This window comes from Lygodium microphyllum, chromosome 26 (genome assembly GCF_053477565.2).
Source record: "Lygodium microphyllum isolate KBCC chromosome 26, Lygodium_microphyllum_v1.1.10, whole genome shotgun sequence".
Taxonomy (NCBI): domain Eukaryota; kingdom Viridiplantae; phylum Streptophyta; class Polypodiopsida; order Schizaeales; family Lygodiaceae; genus Lygodium; species Lygodium microphyllum.
This window is the reverse complement of record NC_141160.1, coordinates 19,825,773-19,840,096: the sequence shown is the minus strand read 5'-3', so window position 1 is coordinate 19,840,096 and position 14,324 is coordinate 19,825,773.

Here is a 14,324-nt window from a genome sequence, read left to right as displayed (position 1 = left end):
TTACCTCAAACAACCTTACCAAATTCTTCTAAGCAAAAGGAGAGGTTTCAAATTTCTACAAATAGCCCATCATACCATCTATGATAGTTGATAGATGAAAGGTGAGAAGGATCAAAGCTTGCTTCAAAGTGAGCTATGGCAGAGAGCAAGAGCAAGAACAGAGATAGACACAAATGGGAACTCCAATAGTCACAATGTGTGATCGGGCCTTCCTTTATTCAAATTATCACTAAAAGAATAAAGAATAAAGCGACGGAGATGGGTGTCCGCCACCTGCAATGTGCAGTGGTGGGCGGGTACTTCTAGTATAGTAATACACATGCGGCTAGGTAGAGGTGCCTTTACCCCCAAAAACCTCCCACTTAAAGGCAAATTTATTGTCCCAGTGAGTAGTGAAAATGAAAAAAAAAAGTCAGTACAATGTACACATGTTAAACAGGATGAGGAAAAACGTCATCTTATCCAATGCCCATCAATCTCATAAGGAAGGCAAAGCACTCAGTAGTGAGGCTTTTTGTGAGCATATCTGCAAAATTTTCATCAATGGAGATCTTCACAAGGTCAACAGATTTGTCCTCCACAACCCCATGTATGAATTGATACCTCACCTCAATGTGTTTCATCTTCGCATGGAAGACCGGATACTTGGCTAGCTGAATAGCACTCATAGAATCCGAATGTAGCGTAGGTAAAGCATTGATCCCAAGGTCATGAACAAAACGACCCAACCATATGGCCTCCTTGCAAGCCTCAGTGTCTTCAACATACTCGACCTCAGTGGTAGAGAGAGCCATACACTTTTGAACCTTGGACATCCAAGAAACAACACCTCTAGTATGGATAAAGACATAGCCAGAAGTGGACTTCCTACTATTTGCATCTCTTGCATAATCAGAGTCTATGTAGCCCAAAACTCTTGTATCCTGGCTGCCATAGAAAATACACATATCTGTTATGCCCTTTAGGTATCTCATGATACCCTTTACGGCATCCCAATGATTTTTTCCAGGTGTAGCCATATAGCGTTCCACAACACCAACTGCAAAGGCAATACCTGGATGAGTGGCTATCATGGCATATATTAAATAGCCCACGGCTGATGCACAAGGAATCTTGACCATATCGGCCCTCTACTCATCCATCTGTGGACTTGTCTACGGACAATCGGCCTGTGAAACCTTCACATAAGAAGGTAATGGATAGCCAATAGGCTTTACGTCATGCATGCAAAAACGCTCAAGGACTTTATGAATGTAATCCCTTTGTGAGAGGTAGAGTAGTCCCTGATGCCTATCGTGCTTAATGCTTATATCAAGAATGTGAGAGGCTTGTCCCAAATCCTTCATCTCGAAACTTTTCTTTAGTAGCTGATATTTAAGAGCATCGAGCTCACCATGAGCTTTCCCTACTATCAGCATATCATCCACATAAAAATAAGCAATGATCCATCATAGGCTTTCTTCATGTAAAGACACGGATCCATAGCACTTCTACTATAGCCCTATGATTGCATAAAGGTATCAAACTTATGATACCACTCCCTAGGTGCCTGCTTCAAGCCATAAAGACTTTTCTTCAACTTGCACACTAGGTGCTCCCTCTGCCAAGTTCTACAAAGCCCTTAGGCTGCTCCATGTATATCTCATCATGCAAATCCCCATGCAAGAATGTAGTCTTGACATCCATCTGGTACAAGTCCAAGTCAAGCTACACAACTAAGGCCAAAACTAAGTATATTTGACCACAAGAGAGAAGAATTCATCAAAGTCAACTCCATGCTCCTATTTAAAACTCTTAGTCACAATTATTGCCTTATAAGACAACTTGGGGTTTCCAGGGGTACTTTTCAGCTTGTGCACCCATTTTCATGGCAAAGCCTTCTTGACTTGAGACAGTGCAACCAAATCCCAAGTCATATTCTTGTGTAGGAAGTCTATCTCAAACTGCATAGCCCTCTCCTAGGAGTGACTGTCACCCGTGCGCATAGCCTTATCATAGGTGAGAGGCTCTCCTGCATCTATAACCATCTATAACCAAGACATAATGCATCGAGGGCTCAAATCTATCAGGCGGACATCTATCTCTAGTAGACCGTCTCACGGCAGGCTCTGTAGGGCTGGTCCAACACCGTGGTGGCCATGTGTACCAACTGTTGCTGTAGGCTATCCAACTAGCTATGCAGGAGCACATGGCTCCTCCTGGAATATAACCCTGTATATCTCTACCACCTTCTCAGGTTGCATATGCATCTTTTCTTCATGGAAGACTATATCATGGTTATGGATGACTTTCCGTGCTTGAGGATCCTAGAGGCGGTAACCCATCTCATCAGCATCCCCATAGCCAAGGAAAATGCATTTGAAACTCTTAGGATCCAACTTAGTATGCTTGTCTTTGGGCACATGGCAGAATGACTCACATCCAAAGACACGTAGATACGCATAAGATGGAGGTTTTCCAATCCATACCTCCTTTGCAACCTGGAAATCCAAACCACTAGAAGGTGATCTATTTATGACATGCACAACTGTACTGACTGCCTCAGTCCAAAAGCTCTGTGGTAAGCTTGTATGGCTAACCATACTGCATACATGCTCCTGGATGGTTCTATTCATCCACTCAGCCAAACCATTCTCAGGTGGGATATAGGGGGCGGTCAGCTAACGCTTAATACCCCTCTCGTCACATAGTTTCTCAAAAGCATGTGACACATATTCTCCCCCATTGTCAGTCCTAGGGCATTTCAACCTATGCCTAGTCTGGTTTTCAATCAATGCAAGCTATCTTTGAAATACAACCAAGACATCGAACTTAAGCTTAATGAGGTAAGCCCAGACTTTACATAAAAAATCATCAATGAATGCCACAAAATACTTTGCACTACCCATAGACTAGCAGGGCATGGGCCCACAGACATCAAAATGTACCAATACTAGGGGCTCACTCATACGTGTCCTACCAGACTTCTTATGTGTATTCCTAGTCAGTTTGCCATAAAGACAATGCTCACATGAATCAAAACATGCGTAGTCAAGGGGTGGTAAGTACTGTAAACCAGAAAGCATTTTCATTCCCTTCAAGGACATATGGCCCAAACGAGCATGCCAAAGAGATAAATATGAGATGAAACCCATTGACAAAACATGGTCAACAAAGGGCCGATCAACTACAAGAGGATAGAGGCTGCAAGCTTTGGCACCTCTAGTAAACACAAGTTTGCCACATGTGATCTTCTAGGCAAAATCCCAAAATGAAACATGAAAACCATCATCATCAAGTTGTCCTGTAGACATAAGACTGCATGTAAGCATAGGTACATGACATACATCCTGTAACAAAAAAGTACTGCTAGTAGAGAACTGCAGTCGTACATCCACAATTCCAACAATAGCAAGTGACCTATCATCACCCAAGCGAACTAAACCAAAGATAGTGCGGTAGGAGTGGAAACACTCACGGCATGGTGTAACATGAAATGAAGCACCAGAATCCAAAATCCACCAGTGCGCATACATAGAGTAAACATTGGTCAATGACGTGGCATCACAAGAACTAGCTACAAGTATGTACTCCTCATTGGAGTCATCGGTTTGCATGACATTTATCTCCTTGATTTTCACACTAGATTTCATAGGCATAATGCTGTGATCAAAGGACTTTTCCTATACTTTGTATTTCCCCTTCTCTTTGTGCTTCTCATTGTGCAACTCATGACAGCGTATATGACCCTTTTTGCCGCAATGATGACATGTCACAATAGCGTTTCTCCCATGACGTGACTTACCACGTGACTTAGACCTAGAGTTCTGTGAGTCTCTGCCACGGCCATTTCCACGGTCATTCTTGCCATTACCATCTTTGCCTCTAATAGTCAAACCATGCGACACACGAGAGGCATCCAAGTTCTTACGGTTGATCTCTTCTTGCAAAAGAGTACTCTCTACATCAACAAGTTCAAAATAGTCGCAGGAGCACATAAGGAAGTGTGGAATACATCCCATGACTCACTTAGAGTCCCCAGCAAAAGCACTGGTGTGACCTCATCATTAAAGGTAATACCCTGCGAAGTCAAGTTCTTGAGAATAGCATGGAATTGCCTCAAATGAGTAGACATTGTCATATTCTCCTTCATGCGCAGGTCCATAAGCTGCTTCAACTAATACATTTGACTTGTTGGACTTTTCTTGTCATAGAGGTTCTTAATTTTCTCCCAAAGTTGCCAAGCACTCTGTGCTTCCTCAACCACATTGTAATGCACTTGTTCAGGACAGACAAGATGAGGTTGGACTTACATAACTCATCAAGCTCATCCCATTTGTCATTAGTCATAGTTTCAAGTTGCTTACCATGCATCCTTAGTGGCTTTATCTATGATTTTTGCACCAATACCTGCCAAAATTGTCTCTTCCAATAGGCATAATTCATACCATCAAGCTTAATGATGTTGAAGATAGCACCGTTAATGGAAGAAAAACCCACAATGCAGTCCAAAACAATGCAGATAGTTCAAAACTGCTTGTTGTTTTCTATTCTAAACAGCCAAAATACCACCAAAACCAAGGCAAAATGACCATGAACTGATAGCTAATGATGTTGCCCACCAAGTAGCATCAAAAGTACATAAAATTATGATGATTCAACATGCAAATTTCACATCTATCCATACATAACTACTTGTTGTAATAAATTACAACTAGGTATAATGAGAGAAAGCTGTAGGCAAAATCAATGCACCAAGTCAACCATTGAGTGCCACAGCATAACCAATATCAAGCGGGCATAAATCAACATATGACAACCATACAGACTTCGAGCAAACACCCAAGCATGTCAAAGTATTTGTTAGTAAGTCGGCACACCCCCTATGTAATAGGGAAAAGTGTACATAACATTGGCAAGACTTGACACAAAGAGATGTATGCTCAGGGAGTACAAAGCCCAAATCAGCCCAAGTACATGTATGCAAACCACAGCATATCAACCATGCAACATCCAAGTAAAGAAGATCCCAGTCTCAAAATACTCAAAGCTTACTAGCATAAACCACCTGCTCAAGGTCTGTCAAACATCCAACGATGCTCCCACTGTCGTATGGATCAAGCCAAGAAGCTCAAGAAAGGCATATTAGCGCACCAGTGACGAAAGAGCCAAGACCAGACATCAATAAGACATCATGAGCATATAGGCTCTATAGCCTCCAATTAGAGCATCCATAGATATCAATTGTATTGCAAATATAACTCTGGCAATCCAAAAAATATCCCAAGTAATTTCTAGGAAGCCAGATGCAAGCCAAGACAAGGCACTAGTAGCAATCGGCTCCAAACAATGTAATTAGCATGCAGTAGTGGCAAAGGCCAAGCATGTCAAGACTGTTCAGACAGAGGTAACATACATGCCATATGTACATCCAAGATGGAGCATCAAATACATTCCAAAGCCAAGCTCAAGCTCAAATGAAGATAGGGAAACCAAAGACAAGCTCGATGTTGTACCCTGCAGGTCAATACTTCATTGCATATCCCAAAGACATAGCCCAAAACCAGTAGGCATAACCAAACTGGAGGTAAAATAACCTTCAACCAAGGTAGCAAAAATCCCAACCAAAAACGAAGTGTCCGTATCCAAATCAAGGCTCAATAGCTCTCAAATAGCATATCCGGGCATAAACCATGATGGCCAAGCATCAATACATCCAACATGACATCGAATGTCAACAAAGAGCATTATGCATAAGCCGTCCCTAATAAAACCTTATTGCCCAAAAATTTTATAGTAGTAAATCCCTACATAAATCGAGCTATGGAAGCTTTAAAAAAATCCTAAAGCATCTCAAAACATTGGGCAAACATCCCCAAAGCATCTGGGCATCAAATACCAAGCCTTGGGAGCATCACATAAGCTAAGAGCATGATATTTTCTTGCTGTAAATCAACTCACATCTGTTTCAGAAAATGCTGTGATCAGAATTTGGCACATTCAACATCGCCATCGCGTCCATAGCGTGCTAAAACTCCAAGTTAGACTCTTACCTTGCCTAAATCAAGTTTCGAATGCCTGAGATATGAGAAAAAATGGAATTTCTGAGCCAGATTTTGAAATAGGCGCAAAAAAAACGTGAGATAATTGTGGAGCCTACTAGTTATGTTGAGGATAAGGGGGCAAATGGGGGCATACAAGGTGCCCAATCAAGCCAAGGAACACGTGCAAAGAGCCTATGAGGGACGGGGAGAGGCAAGAGATGAAATCTTACCTCGGGGGGGAAGAAGCCATGGCTGGCATTGATGCTCCAAGCTCTAGGTCTTCAATCCGGGCTGAAGTAATACTAGGACAAGCTCCATGATCAAGCTCTAATCCAAAGCTCTGACACTAGTTGAAAGGTGAGAAGGATCGAAGCTTACTTGAAAGTGAGCTATGGTAGAGAGCAAGAGCAAGAAGAGAGAGAGACATAAATGGGAGCTCCAATAGTCACAATGTGTGATCGGGCCTTCCGTTATTCAACCTGTCACTAAAAGAATAAAGAATAAAGTGACAGTGGCGAGTGCCCACCACCTGCAGTATTGCAGTGGCAGGTACTATTAGTGTAGTAATACATGGGCGGCTAGGCAGAGGCTCATTTATCCCAACAATAGATGCCCAATATATGTCAATATTATGGGAAAGAAGGAAGGAGTCTCACTTGTAGCTTTCTCACTTACACAATGGGGGAATACACACAAAGGTGGAGGCTGAAAACAATTTTCCTCTTCTTAGTTGTGTAAGCCAAAAGAACTCACATACAAAGAAATAGAAGAACCCTATACATGGGTCTCAAACCAAACTCAACTAACTAAGGTGGCATACTAACTGAACCACGAACTAGAGTAGATAAGGATAGCTGTCATCTAGCTATTATTCATGGGCAGTGTACCAACTGCATCTGCAACTAATAAGTCGGTGACATAAGCAACGGTCACCCTGACATATCACGAGTGGAGCTCGATATCTAAACACTCCCCCTCGAGCTCAATCCCAATTCTTGCACACCAAGTAGGTCTTTGAACTTGCGTAGCTTCTCTATGCCCAATGCCTTCGTGAATATGTCAGCTACCTGATCCGCTGTGCTGACATAAACTAGATCAATAAGACCTAGTAAAACCCTCTCCTGCACATAGTGATAATGCACCTCAATGTTCTTTGTTCTAGTATGATATACTGGGTTATTTGCCAAGTGTATACTACTCATGTTGTCACAATAAATGACAACTGGCCATTTGTAGGATGATGCATATCATAAAGTAGCTTATGCAACCAAGCTACCTCACATGCAGCCATTGCTACACCCCTGTACTCAGCCTCTGTGCTCGACAAGGCAACTGTAGGCTGTTTCTTGCTGCTCCAAGTGACTGCAGCACTTTCAAAAGAGAACAAATATCCACTGGTAGATCGTCTATCAGAAATATTACCAGCCCAATCAACATAGTGTATCCATGCAACTATATCTGAATCCGAGTCTCATAAAATAGTCCATACTGCAATGTGGACTTCACATACCTGAGTATGCGTCTAGCTGCATCCAAATGCGATTTCCTTGGAGCCTGCATAAACTGACTTACCAATCCAATAGCATATCTCAAATCTGACCTGGTAATAGTCATATAAATCAAACTTCCTACTATGCACCTGTACATAGTAGGGTCTTCTAGAAGCTCACCTGCATCTGTGCTCAGCTTCACATTCTGCTCCAAAGGAATTAAAATAGGCTTACAGCCTATCATCCCATATTTGGACAGCATGTCCAATCCATACTGCCTCTGCAAGAGCCATATCCCACTTGGTGATCTTATCACCTCAATGCCCAAGAAATAACGCAACTCTCCTAAATCCTTCATCTCAAACTTCTGCTTCAATAGCATTTTCACATGAAGGATATATTCATCACTATCACCTGTGATAATCAAATCATCAACATAAATGACAAGCAACATAATACCTTTCTCTATTTTTCTCACATAAAGTGAGAAATCTGCCTTGGAAATCCGAAAGCCAATAGTGACAAGATACTGTCCTATCTTGTCAGACCATGCTCTCGGTGCTTGTTTCAAGCCATACAAGGCTTTCTTCAACCTGCAAACAAACTCAGGATGAACAGTATGCACATAACCTGGTGGCTGCTCCATATAGACCTCTTCTTGCAAATCACCATGCAAGAAGGCATTCTTTACATCCATCTGATGTAAAGACCATCCCTTTGATGCAGCCATAGCAATGACTGCTCTTACAGTTGCCATCCTTGCAATTGGATTGAATGTTTCTTCATAATCAATGCCATATGTTTGTGCATACCCCTTGACTATTAATCTTGCATTGTATCTATTCACAGAACCATCTACATTGTGCTTGACCTTATAAATCCACTTACAACCAATTGCATTCTTATCTTTAGGCAAAGGTACCAATTCCCATGTAGCATTTGCTTCCAAAGCATCCATTTCTTCATCCATGGCTTTCTCCCATTTTTCTTTTTCCATGGCTTGCTCAAAAGAAGTAGGTTCTGGTTCCTATATCACTTTGATTATATAGGCATAATGAATGGCTGTAAATCCATCATATTTCAGCCTATCCACAGGATACCTAGCTCTGGTAGACCTATGCAAAGTAGTCTCCTGATCTCAATCTACGTGTCCATAGCGAAGAATGTGAACCACTGCTAGAGGACACTCCAGGTCCACTAATATCTTGTGACTGGTGCTATGAATTCTGTGCAGCATTACCATTTTGTGCATCTACATTATCAATCACATTTATTAGTTTATACCAGCTACTCATCTCATAAAAAACATCTCTGCTCACTGTAAACTTACGAATAGAAGGGTTATAGCATCTATATCCTTTCTACTCTGCAGAGAGTAACAAATAAAGATGCACTTCTCAGCTTTTGGATCCAACTTGGATCTCAACTCATCTGGCACATGAACATAGGCAATGCAATCGAAAATTTTCAAATGAGAAATATATGTTTTCCTACCAGTATACCTCTCCTCTAGAGTCATGCCATGTATTGCTGCAGTGGGAGTCGTGTTCATTATGTAGACTGCTGTAGCAACTACCTCAGCCCAGTAAAAATTTGGCAAGCCTTTTTCATTGAGCATGGCATGAGATACCTCTGCAATATGCCTATTTTTTCTTTTTGCAATTCCATTTTTCTATGGGGTATGACTACATGAATATTGTTGCTTTATGCCATGCTCCTGCAAGAACCTTGCAAACTCATTTGAGAGGTACTCTCCCCCTCCATCTGACCTTAGGCATTTTATTTGCAGGCTTGTTGCTTTTTCAGCCATAGCTTTAAGAGTTTTGAAATGCCCAAAGACTTCACTTTTCTTTTTCATAAAATACACCCAAACTTTTCTGCTATAGTCATCAATAAAAGTGATAAAATAATGACAACCTCCAATAGATGCAGCTTTAGTAGTCCACACATCAGTATGGATTAATTCCAATGGCTCCTTACTCTCTTGAACATGTCTAGGAAATGGTTTCCTTGCATGTTTTCCAAATTGATAGGCTTCACACACCTTTTGCATTTCTGCAACCTTGAATTTAGGTAATCTTGCAACAATATTTTGGACCTACATTGATTTAAGTCGTTGTACATTAACATGACCAATGTGTTTATGCCAGATATCAATATCTGCAACTACACCGGTCCCATGTGCAAACATTCCTGCACTCAATTCAGGCATGCCTACATCCAACGTAAACATTCTGCCCTTCTTCTTTCCTTTTGCTATCAAGCGATCTTTATTTTTCATATCCTCAACAAAGCATCCATGAGGATTACATCTGACCTGCAAGCCCTGCTCAACCATTTGACCAACAAAAACCAGGTTGTTGGTGATATTCGGGACATGAAATACATCTGACAGGTATTTCTTTTTCCCATCCTGCATAGACAAATGAATTTTTCCAATTTGCACAATAGGATGTGCAATATCATCACGAGTCTCCACAAATCCTAGTTTTTCCATTTTCCTTGCATCTTGCATCCATTCTGCATGACTTGTCATGTGGTTTGACACACCTAAGTCAACATACCACACTTCGTTGCTTTCTTCTACACTTGTCACAGAATTGTTCATGTGCTGCACCATAAATAAATGCTCATTTCTGTCATCACCCTGTCTACTAGAAGATACATAATTTCCTTGTTGCAATTTTCCATTCATGATGCCATTCTACTTTTTATAGCAGTCTTTAGCCATATGACCCATTTTACCACAGCAGTAGCATTCAGCATTGCTGTTTGCATTTTGGCCTCTTTGCCATCCACCACGACCTCTTTGGCTCCCCCTGCCTCTAGAGTTACCACGTCCTCCTCCATAGGACTAGTTTTCTTGAGTTTACTGCATATTCTGATTTCTACCACGGCCTCCAGATCGGCCTCCTCTACCTCTGCCTCTACCTCTTCCAGCATTTGAGTAGAATACATTTTCTTTTGAAGTTCCTCCTGAAGAAGATGCACCACCATTTCTCTGCTCAGAAATTAGAAGAGCAATCAACTCCTCAAAATCAGGAAATCTTTCACGGATGGAAATGGATGTTCGGAACTGTGCATAATCCTTTCCTAGACCATTCAAGGTCACGGAAACTAAATCATCATCTTCGACTAGCGACCCAATGGAAGCAAGTGCATCTGTAATCTTCTTCACCTTCGTGTGGTAGTCATTGATGCTCATACTTTCTCTTTGCACATTGTGCAACTCTTACTTGAGCTGCATTTTCCTGGCTTGCGTATTTGTGCTATACATTTTTGACAAAGTATCCCATGACTCCTTTGACGTACTTGCATCATGAATATGCACAATCATAGAGTCTGAAATGCTAATAGACAGCCAGTACATAACTTTTATGGCTCTCTCATGCCATCCTTTAAATGCCTGCATTTGACGTTGATTGGGAACATTAGGAAGAATTGGTTCTTCTTCATTGCTTGCAACAAATTCCCAATATCCTTTTCCCATTAGGAATTCGTCATTCTAAACTTCCATGCTTGGAAGTTGTTCTTGTCAAGCTTTTCAGTGACAATCTGTGAAAGAGAATCAGACGCCATTACAGAACACTGCAAAAAATTCTGTCACTGTAAAAAACACAGCTTCAGCCTCACAAGGGCAAATCTGCAAAACTGACGAAAGCGGTATTTGACCACAGAGTCACTTCCTAGTGACGATTTTTCATCAACAAGAAACAAGGATGATTCTGTAACTCCCAATGTCTCTGCGCACAGGCATACGATGCAATTTTCACGATAACTTTTCACGGACCTATAGAACAGTGGTCGAACAGCATAAAACAGGGCCTTTTCTTGAGTGCGTATAGAAAACTTTCGCCTCCAAAACAAGCCCCGAAATGGCCTCAAATAAAAAAAACAGAGCAACCCTGGGCTAAAGCCTTCACCCGCAGCATATACTGCCCTCTTGCTACACCGCGAAGGGCGTCTCAATCTGAGACAATGCACTCTTGCACTTCCCGGCTATGCTACCTGTAGAGACTTACTCCCAAAATAGAAAAATGAAAGCAATACTGGTCCTCTTACCAGAACACCACAAACTTGGTTTGCTTTCTTGAGCTCCTTACCACAAACAAGGCTTTGATACAATGTTAAGATTATGGGAGAGAAGGAAGGAGTCTCACTTGTAGCTTTCTCACTTACACAATGGGGGAATACACACAAAGGTGGAGGTTGAAAACAGTTTTCCACTTAGTTGTGTAAGCCAAAAGAACTCACATACAAAGAAATAGAAGGACCCTATATATGGGTCTCAAACCAAACTCAACTAACTAAGGTGGCATACTAACTGAACCACGAACTAGAGTAGATAAGGATAGCTGTCATCTAGCTATTATTCATGGGCGGTGTACCAACGGCATTTGCAACTAACAAGTCGGTGACATAAATGCACAACGGTCACCCTGGCATATCACGAGTGGAGCTCAATATCTCAACAATATATCTCTTTTCTCTCTATCAAATCTCAATAATTTTTAGCCTTTATTTGTTATATAGTAGCATTTCAATGAGGGACTTTAGGTGCCACTAGTACATCTCCTTCAATGTATTTTCAAATACTTTTGCTCTTTAAGAAATTTGGCATCTAAAGCTTCTGTGTAGGATAATTATTCTTATTAAGTTTCTCACTAAAAATATGATTAAAATTTTCAAACATTTTAATAAGGTAAGAAAAAATCCAGTAGTCTACAACCAATAGGTGCACTATGAAAAAAAAACTAGTCTTTTTCATTGACTACACAATAATAATTACCATATGTAATCTACATGCAAATGCCCTTTGTGTCTACAACCTTTTAAAAAATTGAAATCTTATAAATCTATAATCTATAATCGTTGCACTTGTAAATGCTAAACACATCTCAATTTGTAGTATACCTAGAAATTGCTTCCAACCGACTTGTAAGACTAGAATGGAAGCCAAAATGACCTCAAATGGACAAAATTGGAGACTCTAGCCCTAGGATCCTCAAGAGCCTCCTATGGCTATATTCCAAGTCAAAGAAAACAAGATGGAAGAGCTTCTCACTCATTTCTTGCTTGCTTACTTTCGCATCGAGGAAGTTACTATATATATATTCTCTACATCACGTGCGTTCAAGGCCTATTTATAAATACCCTTATCTGTGAAAATTTCACGAATAAAACATAACCCTTTTCTATTCAATCTATAAATAACTCCTTTATAATGATTTTTTTAAATGTAAAAAATGTATAAAAATGATATTTTAAAAATACCTTATTTTGAACCCACATGATGCACACATATTTTCATGAGTAACTTACCCAAGCATTTTGTACTCCATTGTTTTCACCTCAATCTTGAATTGAGATTTGTGCATTCGTGCTCTCCATAACTAAAAAGGGGAAAATTTTTAATTTAAAATTCCACAGTTGATAAATCAATCTTGTTTTAGTAATGGAGCATATTAAAATTAGGCTCTAATACCATGTGAAATATACTTGATCCTGATTATGCTAATGGGGTAGTTTGGTAGTTGTCTAGGGACTTGATCCTAATTGTCAGTATTTATTCTAACTCTAAGCATGTGGATTTAGGTGATTTGGTATTCCCTAGGTCTACCTCACAAGCAAACCATCTAGGCTTATACCACAAGGATCGACCTACAAGTTCCTAAAGACATGAATATGGTCTCTAGTAGCATTCTTGTATCGAGCTAAGATGATTGAAATTTATAAGATGTTAGTCACTTGAGGGGGGCAAGCACCACACTCGATTCAATGAGTGGAGCCCCAAGAGGAACACCAAGAAAACAGGGAATCTATTGCAAGAAAATCTATCTTGTATCATCAACAAACATCTTTTTCATATTTGATGTGACCACAACAAGGAAAAGAACACTAGGAACAAGAAATCTTCACACGCAACTTCATACAAACAATTCTCCCATGGCTTTAACTTGAAAATTTTTTATTATAATCTTTATATTCTTCATAGAATTCCTTAATAAACTAGAAAAACACAAGAGAATACACCACCTTGAATGAAAATCATCACATAGTATTCTTCTTCAAAGGTTCCATAGCTTTCTCTCACAATCTCTCGCTCATAGATACATTGTTTTGCATAGAATTGGCTCTCTCACTCACACACTCTCTCTCATACATGCTCTCTCTCAATAGTAAAATTGAATCATCAAGAATATTAACCCCTCGTTGGTCATGGATACCCCTCCAAAGAGGTATGTCTATTACGAAAGGTCACTAGAGCCACTACAGTGTCCCTTCGCTGGACAGTGTCACTGTCACTTCAGTCTTTACTTGAGTCTTCATCAACTACTTCTCCACTTATATTCATCTCTTCCCAAGGTTGGAAAACTTTTCCAAGCTACACATCCATCCAACATAACACTTATAGAGTCATACATAACAGAACAGAATAGAGATAGAGGCTCTATAGACAATCAACAACAAAGGGTTAACAGAAAGTCATCAAAAAGCCTGTAGCTCAATTTTAATCATTCAAAACCATCAAGAATCAACTAATAAGATTCCAAAAACTCTCAAACTCCATCAATCATCATTCCAACCTCTCATACTACAGAGAAGAAAAACATAGCAAAACATAAGCTCAATAGACCCAAATAGAACCAATCAGACTGCACTAATAGGACATCAATAGAAGATATCAAAACATCATATCTCCACTAAAAAACATCATGAGCTTCTCAAACCTAATCAACCTTATCCAAAAAAATATCAAAAACTTCCAAAAAAACTAATCATAATACAAAACTCATAAAAAATCAACCAT